We start from the raw sequence: 16,348 nt of genomic DNA, 5'->3' as shown, positions 1-16,348 counted from the left end.
CACATTCTCATCTTTTCATGTATTGTACACGGTTTTTGAGAACGTGGTACCCCAGCCAGGCTCTGAGGACTTCTAGTCTCTTCGGAGCTAGGGAAGGGGAGAAAGGGAGCAGAGGACCAATCTCCGCTCCCAGCCGTAGTTACAGTCCCCATCCCTCCAGGGCGCCCATCCCTGTGCCTTTTGTCCCAACACCCCACCCAGATGATGTGACAGGCTCGTGGCCCAATCCCCTTCCTGGTTCCCAGGCCGACTGCTAGCACCACCCGAGCCAATGGCGGCGGCCGAGGGGCGGAGGGCCTGGCAGAAGGGGCGGGAGCGCTGGCTTTAGAACCACAGCCGCAAAGATTCCGAGCGGCAGAAGTTGTCTGAGTGCGTCGGGCGGAGACAGTTGGGCCAGATCCGGTACTCTGCGACTTTCTGTAAGTGCTCTGCAGGTACAGGAAGGCACGAGGGGAGCAGGGTCCCTGAGCGTGGGCAGGAGTGGGTCCAGAGGAGAGCATCTCCAGGAACCTCGGCGGGAACATGCCTGGCACGGGGGGCGGGGGCCTGAGAGGGAGGCTGGAGAGATTTCTGTCCCAGCCTTGGGCGCCAAAGCGACCGTTCGCAGCAGGGATGGGTGGGAATGACCGAGTGTTCCCCATGACTGCTACCCGCCGCAGACACGCTTTCAGACGTTCACTGGGGGAGATGGTGTTTTCTCAATAGTTGCTCTTAACTTGTTGCCAACCTTGGGCTTGAGTCCTTGACGCCAACCCTTGCCCTTCTTCCCTTTACCGGCGGCGGCCCCGAAGTAGAAACCCAGCGCCTAAACTTCCCTCGATCGTCCTTCTCCAGCTACTGCCACCCTCCTCCCCCCGCCTCCGCCGGCTCCGGACTCAGGAAATCCCGGAGCTCGCCGCCTGCTACGCCTCCAGCACCGGCTCGCCCGCCTCCGGTGACCTCGCAGGCTCACCTCGGCCCCCGGCTCCGCGGGGTGCGGTGGCCCAGGGAGAGAACGAGGCTCTGGTTGCCTGCCTTCCGCCTGCTTCCCTGGCCAGTAGCGATCGCTTAGCAATCGCACCGCGTCTCCCTATGAGTAAGCACTTTTTTCCTTTCAGTAGCTGGACATCCCCATGCCATTAGGATACCTTTCCGTTCTTCACTCTCCCGATTCCTCGCCGCCCCGTCTGCTCTTTTCTCAGCTCCTCTGGCTCCGCACCCTCCAGCGCACAGGGTCCCGGCGGCTCGGGAGACAGAGTCTAAAGGGACGGTGGGAGAGGGGCAACAGCCCCCTTCTCCCACACAGCTGCACTTGCCAGTGTTTACTTTTCCGCACCAGCAGTACTTAGCGCCCTAATGAGCGGCGGGGCTGGGGGGCGGGGAACGCCGACCACCCGCGCCCTGGCTTCTCGCCAGTCCCAAAGTTGCAGCCGCCGCCGCTGCTGCTACTGGCTTTAATGTGCTGGCGGCTCCGACCGCCGGGCTTTTGGGCAGAAGATCCCAACCTGGGAGGTGGAGTGAACTTAAGGCTTTAAGATACTTCCCGTACGCGACGCTTCTTGCTCCACACCCTATCTGCACGACATCCCGGTTGGTGCTCAAGGTTGAGTTTAGAATTAATTCTCAGTTTAGGATCAGATAGACAGGATGCTGGGGGTACCCGACTTGTTACCGGGGATGAGGGTGGGGACTGGGAAGAGAGCCTGGCAGGCCGCACAGTACATACCTAGGTGAAATGAAAAACTACTGAGAGATAAGCAGATAGTCCGCTTTATAAGATGTCACAGTGTATTTGGGCGCCTAAACTGGATCCTGAAGATGCAATTTAGAGCGAATTCCAACATACTGGCGGACACATGCCAATTGGCATCACGTGCCCCAAGTCTCTGATGCCCCTGGGGTCATGATCACATGACTTCTTTTGACTTTAAAACTGGAATGTAATGGCTGAAGTCCATTTTCCCAAAAATACGCGACCAAAAAGGGGAGAGGGTGTGAACTAGCCTCTACTCAAGGGAATTCTACTTGGATGTAGATGAGGGGAACAGAAAGGGAATTTGGTGCTCAGATTTTATCCAGAATAAAAACAGAAGCTGTTTTTAAACTAAGGGCTTGAAATATGTTTGTGCTGGGATATATGTCTCCCCTGTGGCTCTTCAATCTAGTTACGGCTTTTCTGAATTTTAAAAATATCTTACTAATTATTTCCTGGGAAAATTGTCCTTTTATTCACCCCCTGTTTCATTCTGAAATGATTGATTTGAAGCCATATCCCATAAGATAGTGTTTTCCCATAAGATAGTGTTTTAAAAAAAATTAGGCTTTGTCCATGTACCTAGGTCTGGCCTATATTCCAGTTGAACTGTTCTCTATATTAGGCATCTGCTTGAAAGTGGTGGATAATCTCTTGGCTAAAATTAACCATCAGTTACTGTGGTTTGAAATTGGATCAGAAATAAGGCACAAAAACAGAGGACACTAAATTTGAGAAATGGAGCTGATTGGGTTTGTGCCTCTCAATACTTTAGCGGAATAATGAGATGCCACAGAAACAACTTCCGTAATGACCAATACCCACCCAAGTGACCCAAGTTAAGACTACTGTTGGAAAACCGTTACGGTTTTTGTGATTTAGATTATGTATTGCAGAGTACAAAAATGGGCAGCAGAACCTCTGAGGTCAAGAGTTTAAATGCTTTACTTATTTACAAAAATGGATCCAGTTGACACATATTCAGTCTTGAAAACAACTAGGGCAGCTAAAAATGAAACTGGGAACAGTTAAGAGATTTTGGCTTTGTATGCTTTAGCCAAAAACCCTTTGTCTACGTACTGCAGCAACCTCTGAATGACTTGAGCACTCCATTTTCATGCTGTGCATGGGTTTCTGAGCCTAAAAACTAGAACAACTTTAAAGCACATAGCTCTGACCGCTAGACTTAACCTGGCAGCGCAGATTAGCTGGAAGTGGACTCAAGCTGCACCTGAGTTCATTGGGAGTTAAGGACACACTGCTAGATAGACCCCCCTAGTGGAAGTGAGGTGATAATATAATTTTAGATTGAACTAATAAATATTTAACCTTAAAAAAAGAAACAGTACAACTATCCAACTAGGTTAAAGTGGTAGGGAGTTAAGTTCTTTTTAAAATAATATTAACTCATGTCAAAACAGGATCCTCACTAGGCTCTCTGTCCACAGTCTTTTGTCTCGGAGGTGTCCACTTGTTTAAAACTACTGACTTCATTTTTCAGTGGTATGCTCTTATGAACCCAGGCTTTCATCAAAATTAGAGGATTACGAGTCTAATACTTAATTTCTATTGTTAGATCTAGAAAGTGATCAAACTCTTTGTCTGGGGTGGGAGAGCCAAATAAATTATGCTTTGCCTCCATGGGGTCAGAAAAGAGTGGGACACTACTTAGCAACTAAACAACAACTTGATTTTACACAGATAATCAACACTCAGGTCAAAGGAATCCAATCTGATGGCATCATTTAGGGTCAGTTGCTAAAAATGTCTAGGCTTAATACATTTTGGGTAAAAGGATTAATTATGACTAGTGAGTAATATTTGGGTTGAGATTAAGTTTCTTCTACAAATGGTTACAAGTACATTAGACTTAACTGTGACTATTTATACTGGCAGAATGTCAGTATCCAGGGCACTATCAGGAACTACATGGAAATTTTTGTTGTTCTTCCGTCATGTCCGACTCTTTGCGACCCCATGGACTGGCAAGTCAGGCTTCCCTGTCCTTCACTGTCTCCTGGAGTTTGCTCAAATTCATGTCCACTGAGTCGATGTCTCTCCAAGGCAAACAGTGTGACTGTTACTGAAAAGAAGTGGGTAGTAGCTTCACCATGGTGCTTGAGCACTAAGGAGATTCTTTTTGGTGAAACTGACAGAGAAAAGGAAGGAAATCCACTTGCAATTTTTCCATATTCTGTTTTAGGCATTTCTGCTTGCCTATCCAAGAAATATACTGACATAATAATATTCTTGGCACATATGATAAATTTGTGAATTTGCTACTGTGTGACTAATGTTATTTCTTTAAAATATAGACCATTTCTGTCATTCCTTATCAGAATTTATCATAATCTAGGTGGAATGTATATGTGAAACTGTTTGTTTTTGCTGTTTAGTACAGATTCCAGAAGTAGCAGATATAAAATTGAAAACAAACATCTAACATCTATCAATACATGACGACTTGGGTATCTGTTTTTGGAATCACTTTGTAATTGCTCATGCTGTTTTGGTGAATAGTAATCCGGGGGGAAAGTTTGATGTGTGAAAATGATAAAACCCAGTTTAGAAGAAAACAGCTAGATCACATTTTGAGTCTATATAATTATTCTAGGGAATGACATACCATATAATGTATGTTCAATGTGTTGGTGGTTTCAAAAGTTTTTGGATACATTATACTGTTGGAAGGTCTTTTAGATACCAGTGGTCATGACTCGCTGTTTTTAGTTATGAGAGGGCTTTGGTTAAAATTATGGTCTAGAAATATTAAAAACAGTCTAATCATGAAATGTCATTCTCAGGAAAAAATCTGATAATACTTGGGCCAACTGGTAGTTATGGAGGTGACAGTTTCCAAAATTTTAATATGTTTAATTGAATTTGCCTTATTCTTAGCACTTGAAAGACAAATATTGCTGAGTATAAACTGTTTTAGGGATGAAAAAGTATTGCTGTTAAATGAAAATTACAATGGTAAGGGAGAAGTATGTTGGACTTCCTTCAGAAGAACTAGATTCTAAACATGGTTCTGCCACTGACTCATAATTTGACCTTGAGAAAGTAACTAAAGATTATTACATTATTATATAACATTGAGTACATATGTGTGCCAGACACCACACATTTTCTCATTTATAAACTGAGGGCATGGCTCAAGGACTTTGTGTCTTTTATATAGAAATAGTATCACTTATTTCAATTTTATTTATCAGTTGATTTGTTTGCCAATTTTAATGCAACTATATTGCATGCTAAGTTGCTTCAGTCATGTCCAACTCTTTGCTACCCTATGGACTATAGGGTGCCAGGTTCCTCTGTCCATGATATTGTCCAGGCAAGAATACTGGAGTGGTTGCCATGTACTCCTCCAGGGGATCTTCCCAACCCAGGGATTGAACCCTAGTTTCTTATGTCTCCTGAATTGGCAGGCGGGTTCTTTACCACTAGCACCACCTGAGAAGCAACTGTATTTAAGCTAAATACCTTGTTGGAGAATTGGTGACTATATAGGAAGATGATCACTGGTGGCTTATGCAGTGACTAATGTTATTTCTTTAAAATATAGACCATTTCTGTCTTTCCTTATCAGAGATTTTTGGCCCATTAAACTTTCTGATTTTATATTATAAGAAAGCTTAATTTTTCCTAGCAGTCTAGAAATTGGTTTGATGATAAGGAGGTAGTGTTGTTTACTGGAAAAAACTCCAGGGTCTTCTAATCCTCTACAGTTCGCACAGATAGGCCATCTTAAGTAAATTATGGAAGTTCTCTGTGTTCATATCTGGATTTTACTTTATTTGTAAACCATCTGTTTCCGATCTACGTATTTCACAGGGATGCTGAAAGGATAAATGAGCTATGTAAGCCTTGGCTCTTCAGCAGACAGGTGCTATATAAATTCAAAGCACCGTAGTAGTATATCATAGAAGCACCAAAATTTTAACAAGAGTTTACAGAAATAGAATTCTCATCACTTAAGTCTTGCCACATTTTTACTTGTCTGTAATAGTCTCCAACCATCCACTTTTACAAGCTAAGGAGAAATAAAGCCAGACATAATATAATGAAAAATAAGAGAAGTGGTTGATAACAAGAGCATTAAGCCCTATACATGTAATACTTTGTTATATTCTTTTCCCTCAAATATTGTGCCAAGTAGCCGTTAAAGCCATTAATGTGGTGTGGGGTTTTTTTCTTATTTTTCCCAAGCAACTATAGAGCAGTATTTTGGCATTCATTGCTAAAGCTTACAAAGCACTTTGGCTTATCATACTTCATGTTTTGTGATTGCCTGTTATAGGAGGTTTTGTGTAAAACTGCGCATGAAAAATCAAATGTTTCTCTGTGTAGTTGCACTCTAAATTGCATATGTTAACTATGGAAAAGTGCATAATGAAGGAGATAATCTGTATGTTTAAGTGTCATGCCATCATTAATACAGAAAAGGTGAGAAGTGAATGTAGATTTTCTTTTGAAAAACAAACCTTGGGCTAGATAACTTCTGAGGGGTCATTTTAAACCCCCACCCTCAAAATTGTTAACTTGGAATTAATTTTCAATGTCTGTTGTCATCTTGCCAGTTACATAATGGTTCTTTAACTCTGTCATTCTTTGCATTATCATATGTTTTTATTTTATTAAAATTATGTTTGATAACATTTGTTAAAATATCATTTGTGAAGTAACAGTATCTAATGAAATTGAAATAAGCAGAAAGCCTTAAGTTAAAGGACTTTTGAAATTAACTGGTATCGTGTGGCTAGTTCTGAAGAGAAGGTTCTTTTTGCTAAAAGAAATCATTTTCTTTTGTAAAATCTGATCTTATTTCTACCATCTCTGGTTTAAAAAATAGCAAATCATTTTTTGTAACCTTGTAACCCAGTTATTGAAAATAAAATTTTTATTCTCTTAAGCTGTTTTTAGTTTATATGTGTATATATATTTATATAAAATATAAATACTTTCTATAAAATAGAATTTGTGAGGACAGTATAATAGCTTTGAATATTCATATTATTACATTCTACATTATATGTTCTAATTACATAGTGTTGTGCTCATATTGACATTCTGCTATTGACACTGAATTATAATATTAATACATTGTCCTTTATAGATGAATGTAATTTTTAAGCTTTTTTTCTGTATTTATTTACTTACTTATATGTCCCTGTTTTTGCCATTTCTTAATGTCTTTTTGACATTTTGGAGCTTGTATTTCAGTGAGGGAGAATTTCCATTTAAGACTGCTTTCTCAGAGGTAAAAATGACAAGAGATGATTCCTTCAGTATATCCTATTGCTATAGTAGTCAATAGGTATATTTAGTTAATCTGCTGGAAAAGTGTCTTAAGTAGTGTGTACTTCGGATGTTTTTAATCACTTTATGTTGGATTAAAAAATACAAGGGCACTGTAAAAATATTAGAAGAAAGCAAAAATTTTTATAAAGAATAAAAGTAAAGATTACTTGTAATCATACGACCTGTTCATATTTTTTAATGTTTCCTGTATAGAAAGTTAAATATTTTAAAAATTGGGATCATGTTGTATATACAGTTTGTATCTCTTTTTTTTCACTTATTATACTGTGAAAATGTTTTCATGTAATAAGATATTTTTGAAAATATTTAAAATTACTGAGTGAGATTTCATAATTTATTTCACTAATTCCAGGTTGTTGGAAAATTTTTTTCTTTTCATATGTTATAGATAATACTTCAGTGAACATCCTGGGGCAAAAAGCATTTTGTGACTCTGAGAATTTCTTTGGGATAAGTATTTAGAAGAAAAATTGCAAAGATTTTTGTTTTTAAAGATGAATTCCTTTGACAATCTTTGAAGTTTAAACACTGGCTTACCCAAAAAGAGCCTTGATTTTAAAGAACAGAACTCAGGAAACAAAAAGCCATTCTTTATATAGTGTTTTGTATGTGACTAAACTGGAGCTGGTTTAGGTAAAGTATATGTCTTAGGAATATTGTGGTTTCCTCTGATCTAGTTAGCAGGTGCAAAGCAGGATGAAGTAGAATCCTGTGGGGTGCACAATCCTAGGAAGTTCTATTTTTTGAAATGGAACTGTTAATGGGGGAAGGGAGACAGGTTTGTACTTAATTAGCCTTTAGATTTCAGATTGCTGTAAAACTCTGTTCAAGTATGGAAACCCTATTTGTGACCAGAAACCTTCAGTATCCTAAAAAACTTTTAATCCTGAAGTTGGTTAAATGGCTGTGTTTGGGGGTTCTTTTTTGTTTTATTAATTTATTCTTACTGAAGTATAGTTGATTTACAATGTTGTTAGTTTCTGGTGTATAGCAAAGTGATACAATTTTATACATATGGATTCTTTTTCAGTTTCTTTTCCATTATAGGTTATTACAAGATAGTGAGTGTAGTTCCCTGTGCTATATAGTAGGTCTTTGTTTTATATTTTATATATAGCAGTATGTATATGTTAATCTCAAACTTATTCCCCCTTCCCCTTTAGTAACCATAAACTACCATATGATCCAGCAATCCCACTCCTGGGCATATATCTGGAAAAGATGAAAACTCTAATTTGGAAATATACACATAATCTGATGTTCATAGTAGCACTGTTTACAATAGCTAAGACATGGAAACAACCTAGATGTCCACTGACAGATGAATGAATATGTGCTGTGTGTGTGTGTGTATATGTGATGGAATATTACTCAACCATAAAAGGAATGAAATAATGCCATTTGCCACAACATGGATGGACCTAGAGACGATCATACTAAGTGAAGTAGTCAGACAGAGAAAGACAAATATAAAATATATGATGTCACTTATACGTGGAATCTAAAATATGATATGAATGAGCTTATTTACAGAACAGAAATAGACTCACAAACAAATTGCTGTTTGTCGATAGGCTTTTTTATCTCAGGCTGTGCAGTTGCAGCTCAGTGATACATCAGTTGGGTTCCAGACTACCACCATAATGTGAGTCACACCAATTTTTTTGACTTCCTAGCACATATAAAAGTTATGTATACAATACTGTAGTCTATTAAGTGTGCAATAGCATTACGTCTTTAAAAAGTACATAATTAAAAATATTTTATTGTTTAAAAAATGCCAGTTAATCATCTGAGGCTTCAGTGTATCCTAGTAACATTGAACATCACTGATCACCAATCACTATAACAAATATAATGATAATGACAAATTGTGTAATATGGTGAGAGTTCCCAAAATGTGACACAAAATGCGAAAATGCTGTTGGGAAAAAGATGTCAATAGATTCCTCACTTGATGCAGGCTTGTCACAAACCTTCAATTTGTAAAAAATGAAATATCTGGAAAGTGCAATAAAATGAGGTGCGCCTGTACTTTGACACTGCTCAATAAACTCAGTTATATATTTCATTCAAGTTGCTTAAATAGCTAAACTGAGATCAAATAGTGGTAAAATTTCTGATGCCATCAGTTAATTTGTGCCTAGATTCCATGTATAGTGAATCCCCCAATTACAACACTTAACAAATATTTTGTATATTTAAATGACTCATTGTACACTGCATCTCTCTCTCTAAACTTATCTCATGCTGCTTTATAGACCCTTCCCGGATGTTTGTTTCCTTCCCCCAGTTCATCGGTGGCACTAAGGACCATGTTGTTCTGGGCATCCTCTGATGACCCAGAAATGATGTGGAAAATGTTTGACCAGACAACTCGTTCTCACCACTTCCTTTTTTTGTTCTCAGAGGTATTATGTACATGTTATATTTTGTAGTCAGACTGGAGTTTAGTATAAAATGTGGGTTCCCATGGTTTTGCTGTTTTATATCTCTGTGACATTGGGGAAGTTCTGTAACTCCTCCAAACCTCAATTTTACTATCTATAAAATGGGGATGATATGACTTGTTTTAATGTTGTCCTTAAAATTAAAGAACATTTATAAAGAAACTAGTAGGGACTTCCCTGGCAGTCCAATGGTTAGGAATCCACGCTTTCACTGCTGAGAGCAGGGGTTGGATTCCTGGTCAGGGAATTAAGATCCCACAAGCCATGTGGCACGCCAATTTATAGGTCAATTAATGTTGCCTTAGGTGATCTTTATCAGGTGTCTGTAGCTAACTCTTCATTTTCCTCTGATTTACTCTTTTTTTCTCTTAAGTATCACCACTGAAGATAAATAAGATAGGTGTTTTTTTGTTTATTTAATGGTATTGTGAAAATATGACTTCCTAATGCTTTGCATTACACATGTGGAGGATTTTAACAATGTTCCAGGTTGAAGAAGCCCCTTGACTTAGCTAGAAACCCTTTTACCGTTTGCCTTTTTATGAGGATATGCCATCCAGCAGTCTAAATTCACCCTCAAACGAAAATTGGAAATGATACTCTTTTAATATATTACGGACACCACTATAAACTCATTGCTACTAACAAATTTAGCTTAGATCAGGATGGAAGGTAATAGATAATGTTGATGCCTATTTTGGAGGGTAGGGAAAAGAAGCTTCAAGTTCTTAAGTATTTGTTTCTACAATAGTAGAAATAGCATAAACATGAATTTTAAAAGTTTACCTTTGAAAAATAGAAGAAAAGAGAAATTAAATTAGTCAAATGCTGGGGAAGGCAGAGGGTTATAAATTAAATCAGAATCTTAGTCATGGGTGAATCCAAAACATATTCATTTTAAATTTACGATGCCTATTATTTCCTCTAGTGGAAGTTTTCAAAAGCAAAAATCAGGAAATGATGAAGGAAATTGACACATTCAACAAATATTTTGAGCAGTTTGTGGGTCTCCAGTTTAAAGCTACAGTTGAATAGCTTTTGTAAGTGGTTATGAATAATTAAAAATTTATATTTTGTCTTACAATAATTAGGAAACAATATAGCCAAATTAAGTATAGGTAGCCAAAAAGTAATACTGATAGAATAACATGTGTAAAGATATAAGCCAATCCATATATTTGGTATCTTTTCCTAAATCAAAGTTTTCCAGCATTAGTTGCTCCCCTCCAGAAATGAAAACAAACTAGAATATATTTATAGGAGCAAGCAGATCATGGCAAACTTCCCTTACCAGAGAGGGTTTGTGTAAAGATGAAGGGAATGTTGCTATGTCAAGTACTTAGAAATGTGTAAGGATTATATAAAAGCAGGCCTATAAGGCATTTATAAAGAGATGTAAAACTCAGGGAAACTTTAAAATATGCCCAGAGTTCTCATGTATATATTGCTGATAGTACAAACTACAGATGGAGTAAGAGTTAGCCAAATATAGTAAAATGGACAATGCCTTAATTAGTCTATTTGTGGAATTCTTTCATCATTCAACTAAAATAAGTTTAATGAAAGCTGCAGGTGCTAGGGCTACAAAGATGGTAAAATACTCCTGCAGTCTAGAAGAAAAGACATAATACTGGATTTCATAAAACCTAAAAATATTTTTACATGTAGAAAAGGAACTTAAACATGGCCTTTTTTCTCAACATAAAATAATTTCTAAATTTAAACCTTGTGTGAACAAAGACATTCATGTATAACCCAATATAATCAAATCTAAACTAAGAACAAATCAAGTTTAAACATTGTTATTTCTTTGCAATAATTATTGCATCCTAGAAAAAGTGCCCACCATGAGTTAATTTTACTTAAATAGAACATTGCTCAGCCTATAAATGAAGGTCAGCAGACACCAGTGTCTTGGAATAAAATAGCCCTTTGGCAAGAAAGTGAGCCACTCCCCATTTAGTTTTTACAAAAATAAAATTCTTTCCAGCTTTACTAAATTGTAGATGTTGTGCACAGCATGTACTTCTGCAGTAGTCGGTTCTGCAGCTGTGGAAATATCCATGTATGCAGAAGCCCTAAAAACATTGATTCACTATTACTTGCACATGCAGCTCTCATACTTTCTATAGTATAGCATTCTGTTAATTTTTATCTGATTCAAGGATAATAGCAAGTAACTACAGGTATAATGGGGCTTCCTTGGTGGCCTAGCCAATAAAGAATCCACCTGCAATGCAGGAGACCTGGGTTTGATCCTTGGTCGGGAAAAGGTGTAGCAGACGCTTACTCCTTGGAAGGAAAGTTATGATCAACCTAGATAGCATATTCAAAAGCAGAGACATTACTTTGCCAACAAAGGTCCGTGTAGTCAAGGCTGTGGTTTTTCCAGTGGTCATGTATGGATGTGAGAGTTGGACTGTGAAGAAAGCTGCTGCTGCTGCTAAGTCGCTTCAGTCATGTCCAACTCTGTGCAACCCCATAGACGGCAGCCCAGCAGGCTCCCCCATCCCTGGGATTCTCCAGGCAAGAATACTGGAGTGGGTTGCCATTTCCTTCTCCAATGCATGAAAGTGAAAAGTGAAAGTGAAGTCACTCAGTCGTGTCCGACTCTTAGGGACCCCATGGACTGCAGCCTACCAGGTTCCTCCATCCATGGGATTTTCCAGGCAAGAGTACTGGAGTGGGGTGCCATTGCCTTTTCCGGAAGAAAGCTGAGTGCCGAAGAATTGATGCTTTTGAACTGTGGTGTTGGAGAAGACTCTTGAGAGTCCCTTGGACTGCAAGGAGATCCAACCAAGTCCTTTCTAAAGGTGATCAGCCCTGGGTGTTCTTTGGAAGGAATGATGCTAAAGCTGAAACTCCAGTACTTTGGCCACCTCATGCAAAGAGTTGACTCATTGGAAAAGACTCTGATGCTGGGAGAGATTGGGGGCAGGAGGAAAAGGGGACGACAGAGGATGAGATGGCTAGATGGCATCACCGACTCAATGGACGTGAGTTTGAGTGAACTCCGGGAGTTGGTGATGGACAGGGAGGTCTGGCGTGCTGCAATTCATGGGTTCGCAAAGAGTCAGACATGACTGAGCGACTGAACTGAACTGAATGGGCTACAGCGCATGGGGTCAGAAAAAGTCAATGCAACTGAGCATATGTGCACAGGTATAAAAGTGTTAGTGACTCAGTCATGTCTGACTTTTTGCGACCCCGTGGACTGTAGCCTGCCAAGCCCCTCTGTCCATGGAATTCTTCAGGCAAGAATACTGGAATGGGTAGCGATTTCCTTCTCCAGAGGATCTTCCCGGCCCAGGGATTGAACCTGGGTCTCCTGCATTTGCAGGCAGATTCTTTACCATCTGAGCCACCATGGAAGCCCAGTACACAGGTATAACTGACACCTTAATTTTCTGCCTTGAACTTCTTGATTGTCTCAGACTTTGAAATGACCCAGGATTCCAAATGTGGTCATCGTTCTGTTTGATGGGAGAGGATCAAATGGATGCACCATATCTGGATGTACTATGTCCTCTGTATATGGTTTGCTTGAAAGATAGCACTAAATTCCTGCCATATACCATGGAAAACACTGTTCTTCTAGGGAGAAAGGAAAATAAACCCATTCTCCTGATTCTTTCACAGTACACCTGGCACATAGCAGGTCTTCATAAATACATTTGAAAGAGGTCTTTGTTAATAAAGATTAAAGTGTGAAAACCTAATCAGCAAATTGGTAGCTTATGAATCATAATTGAATAAAATACATCATGATGTGAACCTATCAGAAGACTAAGCAAAGGGCTTCTTTGGTTTTCTTCCTCTCACTTGTTTTAAATGGTCAGGAATGAATGTTACAGATAGCACTTTCATTATGAGAACTGCTTAACTTTAGGATCAAAAAGAAAATTGTGACATATTAATATTTTTCATTTTTAAAGCAGTTTTATTGAGATAAAATTCAGATTCTCTACCACTCATGTAAATTGTATAGTTCAGTGGATTTTAGTATATACACAGATGTGTACGACCGTCACCAATTTTTGAACCTTCTCATCACCGCAGAAAGAAACCCCATACTTTTAAGCTATCCCTCCTCCCAGCCATCTATCTATCTTTCCAACCCCAAGCAGTCACTAATCTACTTTCTGTCTCTACAGGTTTCCCAGTTCTGGACTTTCATATATAAATGGAACATGTAGTCTTTTTTTGACTGACTTCTTTCACCTAGAATATTGTTTTCAAGGTTCATTGAAGTTGTAGCATATATCAACACTTCATTCCTTTTTATGACTGAATAATAGTCCATTGTATGGATATATGACATCTTGTTTATTTATTCATCCATTGATAGACATTTGGGTTTTTTCCACTGTTTGGCTGTTATGAATAATGGGACATGTTAATATTAAATGTCTAACTACAGGTCAGCTAATGGATTAGAAGTGGTACTGACAAGATAATATTTCATGTATCACTACTCTGCAGTTAATGCACATCCTTGCTTTCACTCTGAGCAGTACTGATTTCTACATCTAAGTGAAGCTATTTTTTTCTGTTTCCTGAAGCTTAGTAGCTTATTATCAACTTGTTCCCAATACTAATTTTTCCTTAATATTTTTACTTGAATAATGGAAAATCTGTAAAAGTTGTATAATCACATTTTTTAAATTTTTTATATAATAGATTTATCCAACATGCCTCGTTTAAACACATTTATCAAACACCTAGTATAAGGATCAAAAGTAAGCAGTATTAAGTCTTGCAGAAGTAAATGAAAAATGCTTTGAAACACAGTGGTTTTCAGTCAACCTAAAGCATTATTGAGCATATATAATATATTTATTTTTAATATTATTCTTTAAATATGAAATATAAACACAGGACAAAATTCAAATGCTATAAAGGGACATAAAGAAAATAAATGTGCCTCTGACTCTGATCCCCATTTCCCTTCACAGGAGGTGACCATTAGTACTAGTCCCTTGTGTATCTACCCAGAAATAATACTGAATACATTTGACACTTGACATTTTCAGAAGAGCTTGGTGTTTTACATTTAGAAAGTGCAGCATTACATTTGAGGGAGCCTTTACCTTTTGACTCTTTAGGGATGAACATGAGAATGAGGGATTATCATCCAAGGACGATGAAAAAGAATCACTTTCAGTTACAGAGTTTTTCTTGTAAGAACCCTTCTGGTCAAAATAGCTAATGATGCCTAGAACCAATCTCGGCAATTATCTTCTGTATTCAACCCACAGAGAATTTCCTGGGCCTAGTTTCCTTCCTCTTCTGGGCAGCTAGCACCTTGTAAACCCACTAGGAAAGGATGGGCCTCCCTGAGAGAGAAGAGCTGTAGTTCAGTCAAGAAAAGATATAATTTCCAGGAGACCCATTTAGAACTTCCTGTTGAACTTCCTATTTAATTGCTTGGGGCTTCTCAGGTGGCGCTACTGGTAAAGAACCTGCCTGCCAATGCAGGAGATGTGAGAGATGTGGGTTTGCTCCCTGGGTCGGGAAGATCCCCTGGAGAAGGAAATGGCAACCCATTCCAGTATTCTTGCCTGAATAATCCCGTGGACAGAGGAGCCTGGCAGGCTACAGTCCATAGACTCATTAAGAGTCAGACACAACTGAAGGGACTTAGCATGCACATATGCATTTCATTACTTAACTCATTTGTTTTGTGTTTAGCTGCTCAGTTGTGTCCCATTCTTTGTGATCCTGTGGACTGCAGCCCACCAGGCTCCTCCATCCATGGGGGTTCTTCAGGCAAGAATACTGGAGTGGGTTGACATTTCCTACTCCATTACTTAATTCATTTAACAGGGCTTTATTAATGATCAACAGTGTGCTAGGCACTGTTATCACTAAGATAAATAAAATAATGTGCCGTTATTTGAAGAGCTCAGAGTCTAATCCAGCCACTGATTTTTGCAAATGAGGCAACAGAGAAATTGATTTTGACTTGCCACATCATGAAGTGGTAGAGCGGTGGTGGGGTACAGAGTCTCCTGATACCTAATCCGTCACGCTTCTCACCATAAATTTAAACATCACATCCAGAATCCAACTTTGTTTACTGGGAATGCTTCTTCCTCTTCCTCCGTGAATCAATTTATACTAACTGGAGTTTTCTTTCAGATGTTAACAAAATGGGGAATGCCGTGTCATTAAAAGTTGACATAATTCTCCAAAACTCACTACACCTATGACTTAAGCAGCATTATTTAACTTGACCAACTCTTCCATAGCTTATGGGAATTCATTAGTTATAGCATTAAAGTAGTAAATTATTTTCTAGGTTATATCTTCAACCAAGGCATTCTTATACTGTGCAGTCCTAATCACTGATGTTAAAGAGTTTCCTACATAGCATTGCATCCAGAGAATTTTGAAAACTCTAATGCCAATATATTGGATATACATTGAAGGATTTCTCACTCATATTTCTTCCAAAATAGTTGTAGTTATGTCTATAGTGTCTTGGAAAACTTTGTGGAAATAATGTTTAAAATAAGATATGAAATTTTTCAAGTAAACTTTCTTCTTTTATCCCCATCAATTTAATGATACTATATTCTGTGTTTAATTCTGGTTTTTTAGCCGAACTTTTTACATAGCAGAAATTGTAGACATGTACTTGTAAGAAATAACAGAGAGATCTGTACCATTTACCCAGTTTCCCCGAATAATAACCTTTTGCAGGACCTTGGTACAGTACTAAAGCCAATGTTGACATTGATATAGACAAGATGAAAAACAATTCTTTCACTGCTAGAAGCCCTTTTGTTACTCTTTTGTAATAGCACACACTTCTTCTTCCTTCCCCTGCACCTGCCCC

General features: G+C 38.6%; 1 protein-coding gene across 2 annotated transcripts in view; it reads left to right on the top strand.

The window, feature by feature from the left end:
• The first annotated feature begins 289 nt into the window (after positions 1 to 289).
• PLS3 (plastin 3) overlaps positions 290 to 16,348 on the top strand; it is a 97,043-nt gene continuing 80,984 nt past the window's right edge. The window contains exon 1 of one of the 2 annotated variants that reach the window (XM_006054252.4): positions 290 to 419. The gene's annotated coding sequence lies outside the window, so the exon portion shown is untranslated. The remainder of the gene's footprint in view (positions 420 to 16,348) is intronic. The other variant, XM_006054253.4, reaches the window with a different exon arrangement.

The sequence above is a fragment of the Bubalus bubalis genome, chromosome X (assembly GCF_019923935.1).
Source record: "Bubalus bubalis isolate 160015118507 breed Murrah chromosome X, NDDB_SH_1, whole genome shotgun sequence".
Classification (NCBI taxonomy): domain Eukaryota; kingdom Metazoa; phylum Chordata; class Mammalia; order Artiodactyla; family Bovidae; genus Bubalus; species Bubalus bubalis.
The sequence above is the reverse complement of the archived record's forward strand: the minus strand, read 5'-3'. Positions and strand labels throughout refer to the sequence as shown.